Below are 10,668 nucleotides of genomic sequence, written 5' to 3'. Positions count from 1 at the left end.
TGAAAACGACTGAATGCGAAGTGGGTAAACAATTATTGCACACTTTCTGTAGATCCAATAAACTTCATTTCACTGCTCAAATATCACTGTGTGTGTCTCCTATACGATATATATAACTGACATTTTTTATCGTAAGTACCAACGACTTATACAGGAAAATCATGACGATTAACAAGGTTGCCCAAACTTTCGCATCCCACCCTATATATAAAATGAATTTATTAGAGTGATGTCCTGTCTCGTAATATGTCATATTTTACAGGAGTGACACCACCTATCTCCAGATGTGTGTGTGTGTGTGTGTGTGTGTGTGTGTGTATATATATATATATATATATATATATATATATATATATATATACATAGCAGGGTTGATATCACCTCTCTTAAAATATGTCAGTGACCTCCCCATTGTGAAGATATACAGTAAATGTATATTGTAGGTATAAACATGAGTGATATAGTACAGGAGTGACATCACCACTGCACAGACATCAGTATGTACATTGAGAATGAATGCGCAGCATAAAGATGACAGATCTGTGCTGTGTGTAGACAGCGGAGTCCAGCAGCATACAGTAGCATTTGCATGCCATGGTGAGGATATACGCTGGCTGTGGCAGGATTAGACAAGGGGGATGGTACTGCAGGTTGGTCCATGGAAGCTGCATTATGCTAGAGCCTAGAAGCTTTGCACAGCCCCCTGTATGGTGGAGAGGGGGGTCTGACAGCTCAGAACACTGCTGGGAGGGTCTATTGTCACTAGAGTACAGAGGCACTGCCTCTCCTCCATTACATCTGCTGCTGCTGCTGCTGAGGACACTGCAGCTCCACAACAATGACACATCTACAGCATTCCTGAGCCCCCAGCATCCCTGCATCCCCCCATGGCATCTATGGACCTCGGCTGCAAAAGGTAAAGGACAGGTGAGCCATCCGCATTCTATATATCTAATAATTCCTATAAGGATACACAGCATAGAGACCAGTGCCTATGGCCAGAATATCATGTTGCGTAATCTGTAAATGCATTGCATCCATCAGGGTATATATCTGTGTATCAATGCATGTATGGAATGCATGTATCAGCCTGTGTGTAGCTAAAGCACTGCCCACATTATTCACACTGCCTTCACCGATAAATGTCTGTGTGTGTCTGTATCACCAACTCCCCACTACACGGTGCACACACATGTACAATCCTCCATACATACACACATGCCTGCCTCTGTCTGTATCACCAACTCTCCACTACACGGTGCACACACATGTACAATCCTCCATACATACACACATGCCTGCCTCTGTCTGTATCACCAACTCTCCACTACACGGTGCACACACATGTACAATCCTCCATACATACACGCATGCCTGCCTCTGTCTGTATAATCTGTATGTGTGTTACACATCCTGGTACATGAAGCACATATGTGTGTGTTTATGAATCTGTGTCTATCTATCTGTTAGTGCAAGAGCTTACACTCTAATGTCTCCATCATTGTGTTAAATACACAAAAAAACTACAACCGATTTGCTCAGTCTCTCTATTTATCCATCCTTCAGTCTCTCTAAATTGTCTATATATTTTGTCTATCTGTCTACTGGCATCCCACATTTACATGTATTTGTTCCCTCACCACTCTTGAACTATCTCCATCTCTATCCATCTGCCCCCATTATGTCTCTCTCTTTCTTTCTCACCTCTCTCTCTCTCCCTGTGTGTCTTTCTTTCCATCTATTCCTCTCTCTATCATCAATTCTCTCTCTGTCTCTCGCTCTCTCCATCCATCCCTCTCTCTTCATTCATTCATCTCTGCCTATCTTTCTCCATCCCTGAAGTATCTCCCTCAATCTATCCATTCATCCCTCCCTCTCTCTCACTTTCTCTCTCTCCAACTATCCCCCATGCATCGCTCTAGATCTCCCCCCTTCCCCCACCTCTTACCGTGTATCCCTCTCTTCTATGCCTCTTCCCCCCCCCCTCCTCCCCACCACCTCTCCCCCATTCATCGCTCTAGTCTATCTCCCCTCTCCCCACCTCTTACTATGTATCCCTCTCTTCTATGTCTCTCCCCCCCCCCCCCCCCGCCACCTCTCCCTCGTGCATCGCTTTAGTCTATCTCCCCCTCCCCCCACCCCACCTCTTACTATGTATCCCCCTCTTCTATGTCTCTCCCCCCCCGCCACCTCTCCCCCATGCATCTCTCTAGTCTATCTCCCCCCGCCACCACCTCTTACCATGTATCCCTCTCTTCCCTGTCTCCCCCCCCCCGGCCACCTCTCGCTCATGCATCTCTCTAGACTGTCTCCCTCCCCACCACCTCTTACCATGTATCCCTCTCTTCCATGTCTCCCCCCCCCCCCCTGCCACCTCTCGCCCATGCATCTCTCTAGTCTGTCTCCCCCCGCCACCACCTCTTACTATGTATCCCTCTCTTCCATGTCTTCCCCCCCCCCCCGCCACCTGTCGCCCATGCATCTCTCTAGTCTCTCTCCCCCCGCCACCACCTCTTACTATGTATCCCTCTCTTCCATGTCTTCCCTCCCCCCGCCACCTCTCGCCCATGCATCTCTCTAGTCTGTCTCCCTCCCCACCACCTCTTACTATGTATCCCCCTCTTCTATGTCTCTCCCCCCCCCCCCCCCCGCCACCTCTCCCCCATGCATCTCTCTACTCTATCTCCCCCCACCACCACCTCTTACCATGTATCCCTCTCTTCCATGTCTCCCCCCCCCCCCCGCCACCTCTCGCCCATGCATCTCTCTAGTCTGTCTCCCTCCCCACCACCTCTTACCATGTATCCCTCTCATCCATGTCTCTCCCCCTCCCCGCCACCTCTCCCCCATGCATCTATCTAGTCTGTCTCCCTCCCCCCCACCTCTTACCATCTATCCCTCTCATCCATGTCTCTTTCCACCCCCCCCCCCCCCTCTGCCACCTCTCCCCCATGCATCTCTCTAGTCCAGTGTTTCTCAACATGTTAATGGTATGTACCCCTTTTAAAACCCTGAACTCACCAAGTACCCCCTAGCATAGTAAACATTATCGCAAGTACCCCTTGACAAATACATGTTTAATTGTAGTACATGATAATTGGTTCTAAACAATTTCCAAACATTTACTATTGCTTTTAAATAGCTAACATACCATTTTAGTGTTGTTAAAATAGGATTTAACGTTTTCTAAAACTCTAAATTTGTTGTTCTTGGTTAAGTATATCAAGCCCAAGTACCCCCTGGGATCATCAGAAGTACCCCCTGGGGTACGCGTACCGCATGTTGAGAACCTAGGCTCTAGTCTATCTCCCCCCGCCACCACCTCTTACCAAGTATCCCTCTCGTCCATGTCTCTCCCCCCACCCCCCGCCACCTCTTCCTCATGCATCTCTCTAGTCTATCTTCCCCTGCCACCTCTCCCCCATGTATCTCTCTCGCCTATTTCTCTTTACCACCTGTCCCCCATGCAGCTCTCTAGTCTATCTCCCCCTGCCACCTCTACCCCATGCATTCTCTAGTCTACCTCCCCCTGCCACCATTCCCCCATTCATCTCTCTAGTCTATCTTCCCCCTCCTCCCCCCGCCACCTTTCCCCCATTCATCTCTCTAGTCTATCTCCCCCACCACCTCTCCCCCATTCATCTCTCGCCTACCTCCCCTGCCACCTCTCCACCATGCATCTCTCTAGTCTATCTCCCCCTGCCACCTTTCCCCCATGCATCTCTAGTCTATCTCCCCCTGCCACCATTCCCCCATTCATCTCTCTAGTCTATCTTCCCCCTCCCCCCCCAGCCACCTCTCCCCCATTCATCTCTCTAGTCTATCTCCCCCCCAGCCACCTCTCCTCCATGCATCTCTCTAGTGTATATCTCCCCACCACCTTTCCCCCGTTCATCTCTGTAGTCTATCACCCCCTGCCACCTCTCCCCTATGCATCTCTCTAGTCTATCTCCCCCTGCCACCTTTCCCCCATGCATCTCTAGTCTATCTCCCCTGCCACCTCTCTCCCATGCATCTCTCTCGCCTACCTTCCCTGCCACCTCTCCCCCATGCATCTCTCTAGTCTATATCTCCCCACCACCTTTCCCCCATTCATCTCTCTAGTCTATCTCCCCCTGCCACCTCTCCCCTATGCATTTCTCTAGTCTATCTCCCCCTGCCACCATTCCCCCATTCATCACTCTAGTCTATCTCCCCCCCCCCCCTGCCACCTCTCCCCCATTCATCTCTCTAGTCTATCTCCCCCTACCACCTTTCCCCTATGCATCTCTCTAGTCTATCACCCCCCCCCCCCCCCGCCACCTCTCCCCATGCATCTCTCTAGTCTATCTCCCCCTGCCACCTCTATTCCATGCATTTCTCTCGCCTACCTCCCCCTGCCACCTCTCCCCCATGCATCTCTCTCGCCTATCTCTCCCCACCACCTCATGGATCTCTCTAGTCCATCTCCCCACACACACCAACTCTCCCCCATATATCTCTCTCAGTCCGTCTCCCTATATCTTTCTTATCCATGTGCCTGTTTCTCTCTCTGTCTCGCCGTCCCCCCACACACACATGTATCTCTCTCGTCCATCTCTCTAACTCTCCCTCTCGCGCTACCTCTCCCCCATTTATTTCTCTGTCCATCACTCTATATTTTCCCCTCTATGTATCTCTCTTAGTCGATTTCTCTCCCCCTTCCACCAAAACCTTCTTCTACCTTATCCATCTCTCTAGATCCCCCCCCATCCTTTTTATATCTCTCAAACCACCTCCTTCAACTTACCACTGCTCCCCATGTATCTCTCTCACCCATATCTCTATCTCTTCCCCCCCCTCCCCCATGTATTTCTCTCAGTTCATCTCTCTCTCCCCCCTCTCCCCATTTATCTCTCTCTCAATCAATCACTATCCCTCTCTATCGTCTCTCTCTCTCAAACTCACACTGTACTATATACAGCGCATTGACTCATTCTCCTGGAAATCTCGCCAGAATGATGTGCCTGTAGATGTTTAGTTCTGTATTAATAGATTAATAGATTTTGCAGTACTAATAATGCTCTATATTTATTGCACTGGGATAAGCCAGAATCTCACAATAAATTAGTATGGGCCAAGGATCTGATTTACAAACTGCAGAATTTCCTCGGCATCCAATTCTGGCCTTATTTAGCTGCATATGAAGCCTTTTGTCTTATGGAATGATTTGAGTCGAAATTGGTTCTGTAGAGACTGGAGTGGAATCAGGTGGTAGGAGCCGTGGGGGGTAATGGGGGGGGGGGGGGGGTGATCGGATAATTAAGCCTCCCCCTGATTGGTGGTAGGAGCTGTGCTGGGGTAATGGGGGAGGGGGGGATGATCGAATAACTATAACACCCCACCCCCCGATTGATGGAAGGAACTCTGGCAGGGTAACATGAGGAGGGGGGGGGGATCAGATAACTACGCCTTCCCCTGATTGGTGGTAGGAGCTGTGGTGGGGTAATGGAGAGTGATCAGATTATTACGCCTCCCCTGATTGGTGGTAGGAACTATGGTGGGGCAACGGGTTGATCGGATAATTATGCCTTCCCGATTGGTGGTATGAGCTATGGTGGGGTAACTGGGGGCGATCCGATAATTACGCCTCTCCTTGATTGGTGGTAGGAGCTGTGACTGGGGGCAATCGGATGATTATGCCTCCCCCTGATATGTGTTAGGAGCTGTGGCGGAGGGTAAACAGATAATTAAGCCTCCCCTGATTGGTGGTAGGAGCTGTGACGGGGGTTGATATCGGATAATAACACCCAATTAGTGGTAGGATGTATGGCGGGGTAACAGGCGGGCTATAAGATAATTACACCTCCCCCTGATTGGTGGTAGGAGCTGTGGTGGGGAAACAAGGGTGGGAGGGTGTGATCAGACAACTATGCTTCCCCCTAAATGGTGGTAGGATCTGTGAGGGGGTAACTACTGGGGGCGATCAGATAATTACACCTCCCCCTGATTGGTGGTAGGAGCTGTGACGGGGGTTAATATCGGATAATAACACCCGATTAGTGGTAGGATGTATGGCGGGGTAACAGGCGGGCTATCAGATAATTACACCTCCCCCTGATTGGTGGTAGGAGCTGTGGTGGGGTAACAAGGGGGGAGGGTGTGATCAGACAACTATGCTTCCCCCTGATTGGTGGTAGGATCTGTGAGGGGGTAACTACTGGGGGCGATCAGATAATTACACCTCCCCCTGATTGGTGGTAGGAGCTTTGACGGGGTAACAAGGGGGGAGGGTGTGATCAGACAACTATGCATAGGATAGGATAATTACACCTCTGCCTTATTGGTGGTAGAAGATATGCATTCATGATATTGGCGCCTTGGTTGTGAGAGGTTTGTGGCTCAGTCGATAAGCTTTCTGCATTAGGCCTGGCATCAGCACAACCATCATGGCGTGTGCCGTTGTGATTTATGCTCTGCAGTGACCTGGGCCTCATTATAATCCCCTAGCACAAATCCTTCCGGCTTTATCCCCACCGCAGGATGCAGTGTATATAAATAACAGCTGAGCAGGCCCCTCATTGAAGCTTCACTATATACATTTTTTTCCATAATTTGCATACACAACACACCTTATAGCAGTAACACAACAATTAGAGGATAGGAATCATGGCTGCTGGGCCATATTGCAGACTGATGGTCAGACCAAGCTAGCTGCATGCTGATAACCAGTCGAGCTGTTTGGGGGCTGGGATAGGTACCATGATTGCATATAAAACCCAAGCTGAGGGCGTCCTCGAGGGAACTCTGTCCAAGATGCCAGTGCTGGAAATCCTGTGTTCCTGTATGTTGTAAGAGTGCAGGCAACTGCATTTGACCAATGCTTAGTCCACAGTATAGCCTGGACTAGAAGGTAATTACATGTGGTCACTTTCTCCTGTACAAAATACAACACCCATAAAGCATCACTTTATAAATTGTGGCTGTGAGTCGTGTAGACCCAGAGTCATTGGTTTGCATAACTACCTTCCTTTTAGGAGAACTTCATAAAGTGACAAACCTTTTTATCTGGTGAGGCTTGGGGAAATTGTAATAAAGGGTTCCCAGGGAAGTTATGGAGACCTAGAACCACCAGGAATGGGTCTGTATGATTCTATATGTGTTAAGGCTTGGAGGAATAGTGACAGAGGGTTCCCTGTGATGCTATGGAGACCCAGAACCACCAGGAATCGATCTGTATGTTTCTATATGTGGTAAGGCTTTGAGGAATAGTGACAGAGGGTTCTCAGTCATGCTATGCAGACCCAGAACCACCAGGAATAGACTTGTATGACTCTATAGGTGGTAAGGCTTGGAGGAATAGTGACAGAGGGCTCCCAGTGTTGTTATGGACACCCAGAACCACCAGGGATAGATCTGTATGATTCTATATGTGGTGAGGCTTGGAGGAATAGTGACAGAGGGTTCTCAGTCATCCTATGGAGACCTAGAACCATCAGGAAAGGGTCTATATGATTCTATGGCCTCAATTTACTAAGCAGTTTAGACTAGTCTACTGATGGTTTTGAGTCTACTGATGGTTTGGTCATTTGCATCACAGGGGAATTCACTATTACCAAATGTTTTAGACCTGTTTTTAGACCTGGTCTAAACCATTTGGTAATTAGGTGGGTAAAGCAGGGGAAAAGATCAAAAGATACAATTCACAAACGAGTAGCTATGACTGACATCCTTCTCCTTTGATGAGTTCTCCTCTATATACAATTGAACTCCTGCATAATTAATTCAAAAGGTTCCATCCTCACATCTAAAATACCTCACAGAATTACTTTACCTACAGAAATCAGCTGGTCTAATCTCTGTCAGAAAAAGTGGGCGTGGTTACTCCTTGTTTGCCTTTGTGAATTGTGCAATTACTGAATGTTAGACCAGGTCTAAAAACAGGTCTAAAACATTACACCAAACCATCAGTAGACAAAAAAACATCTGTAAACTAGACTAAACTGCTTAGTGAACTGAGGCCTATATGTGGTAAGGCTTGGAGGAATAGTGACAAAGGGTACCCAGTGATGTTATGGACACCCAGAACCACCAGGAATAGATCTGTATGATTCTATATGTGGTAAGGCTTGGAGGAATAGTGACAGATGGTTCTCAGTCATGCTATGGACACCCAGAACCACCAGGAATAGATCTGTATGATTTTATATGTGGTAAGGCTTGGAGGAATAGTGACAGATGGTTCTCAGTCATGCTATGGACACCCAGAACCACCAGGAATAGATCTGTATGATTCTATATGTGGTGAGGCTTGGAGGAATAGTGACAGGTGGTTCTCAGTCATGCTATGGAGACCTAGAACCAACAGGAATGGATCTGTATGAATCTATATGTGATGAGGCTTGGAGGAATAGTGACAGAGGGTTCTCAGTCATGCTATGGAGACCCAGAACCACCAAGAATGGATCTTTATGATCAGGGCTGGATTTAAGCAAAGGTCGCATAGGCCATGGCCTAGGGCACCACAGGATCAAGGAAGGATGGGCAGCAGGCTATACAAGGTGGAAGGGAAGGGTCATATCAGAAGTGGAGTTTAGGCAATCCTGGTGACAATATAAAGCCGCCCGGGGTGCCTCCCCCCATGTACCCCTGAAGGGGAGGGTGGAGTTTGAGAAAGCCCCGTGGGCGGGGCGAAACGCATCAGCAGGAGGGCGTGGTCCGAACAGAGTGAGCGCTCCCGGAAGGTGGGACGCCAAGCTGCACCCGCAGATTCATCCGGAAAAAACATAGCGGCGGACACAGGCAGTGAGGTGACGTATGGCGTCGGGCGAGAAATGTATAATACGCCCTGAGTAATTCCCTCGCTGAAGCGGCTGTAAGTGAAGACGCTGTGGGTAACAGGAGGACCGTCCTACTACATGAGACATGCGGTGAGGCAATAACATGCTGCTGTAATGAAAGTACCAGCCGGGAGATTGATTATTGATACACAAACTTTGTGCATGGGTGGATGAGGTGGTTTGACAAGCTTTGTGGTTGTGACTCGATATCTGATGCAAGTTCTTTATGGACTCTGGATTAGTCGCACACATCAGAGGCAACGATACAGAATGTCATGCATAAAGTTTTAACATAATAAGTATTCTATAATCGTTTGAGGCTACCATCCAAGGAACTTCATCACCATAGCAGTAGTGTATGGCCATACATTGAGCAGTGTGTGTGAGTGGAGGCCTCGCGGTGTGTGGCGGTGGTGGGCCCACATATATGTCAGATTGCGATTGGTGGACCAATTCGATTTGCATAGGCGTGAGCTGGGCAATCTGTAGTTGGTTGTATACCTCGCAGTGACAGTGGGAAGAACTTCATTAGCGCTCTGTTTGTGACCAGTGTTTTTATGGTTTTAAAGGGTAAGGTTGATACATTGTATTTGCTGGAATTTTTGTATGCCACTAATAAAATACTTTTTTACAAGCACATGTAGAGAGGGCGGTTAAATTGGTTTTGGAATAGTTGTTCGGATTACCAAAGTCTCTCCTCGTTCTGAGTAGTGCTGTAATTGAAGTGTTGGCCACCTGATTTTCGCTTATAGTTGTGGAAGGGAAGGGTCACTTGGTTTCTTATACAATGCGGGAGAGGTCATCAGTATACCTATACTGGAGGGAAGGGGGAGTCATCAGGCTATCTAAACTGGAGGAGAGGGGGGGAGAAAGGGTCACCTGGCTACCTATACTGGAGGGAAGGGTCCTTGGGCTATACTGGAGGAAGGGGGAAGGCTACCCATACTAGAGGGGGGGAGGGCATCTAGCTATGTATACTGTAGGCGGGGGGCTGCTGACAGTGGCCTTGGGTGGTAAAGATTACAAATCTGGCCCTGTGTATGATTCTGCATGTGGTGAGGCTTAGAAGAATAGTGACAGAGGGTTCCCAGTGATGTTATGGAGACCCAGAAGATCTATATGATTCGATGTGCCTGATTCACAAAGCATTTCTGTTAAATTATCTCACTTTACTTATTAACTTACAATTTATTATCTCTCCTTGAATTACTTAACTTATGATTAAGCTCTCCTTAACTGACTTAACTCATGGTTTAGCTCTCCTTATCTATTTATATCATGAATTATCTCTAGTTATTTGTTTATCTCCTGCATTAGCACTCCTTACAGTTAAGGTGAAAAATAAGTAACCTTTGTGAATCAACCCCCTACATGTGGTTAGGCTTGGAGGAATAGTGACAGAGGGTTCTCAATCATATCATGGAGACCCAGAACCACCAGGAATGGATCTGTATGATTCTATAGGTGGTAAGGCTTGGAGGAATAGTGACAGAGGGTTCTCAGTCATGTCATGGAGACCCAGAATCACCAGGAATGGATCTGTATGCTTCTAGATGTGGTGAGGCTTGGAGGAATAGAGACAGAGGGTTCTCAGTCATGTCATGGAGACCTAGAATCACCAGGAATGGATCTGTATGATTCTATATGTGGTGAGGCTTGCAGGAATAGTGACAGAGGGTTCTCAATCATGTCATGGAGAACCAGACCCACTAGAAATGGATCTTTATGATCATATATGTGGTGAGGCTTCAAGGAATAGTGATAGAGGGATTTTAGTCATGTTATGCAGACCGAGAACCACCAGAAATGGATCTATATGATTCTATTTGCGGTGAGGCTTGGAGAAATAGTGCTAGAGAGATCTTAGTCA

The 10,668-nt window shown here is 47.9% G+C and overlaps 1 protein-coding gene across 2 annotated transcripts in view; it reads left to right on the top strand.

Moving 5' to 3' along the window:
* Window positions 1-641: 641 nt before the first annotated feature.
* LOC137542270 (serine/threonine-protein kinase SBK1-like) overlaps window positions 642-10,668 on the top strand; it is a 35,737-nt gene continuing 25,710 nt past the window's right edge. The window contains exon 1 of one of the 2 annotated variants that reach the window (XM_068264062.1): window positions 642-916. The gene's annotated coding sequence lies outside the window, so the exon portion shown is untranslated. Of the gene's footprint in view, window positions 928-10,668 lie in introns of both variants that reach the window. The other variant, XM_068264061.1, reaches the window with a different exon arrangement.

Source organism: Hyperolius riggenbachi, chromosome 12, assembly GCF_040937935.1.
Source record: "Hyperolius riggenbachi isolate aHypRig1 chromosome 12, aHypRig1.pri, whole genome shotgun sequence".
Lineage (NCBI taxonomy): Eukaryota > Metazoa > Chordata > Amphibia > Anura > Hyperoliidae > Hyperolius > Hyperolius riggenbachi.
The sequence above is the reverse complement of the archived record's forward strand: the minus strand, read 5'-3'. Positions and strand labels throughout refer to the sequence as shown.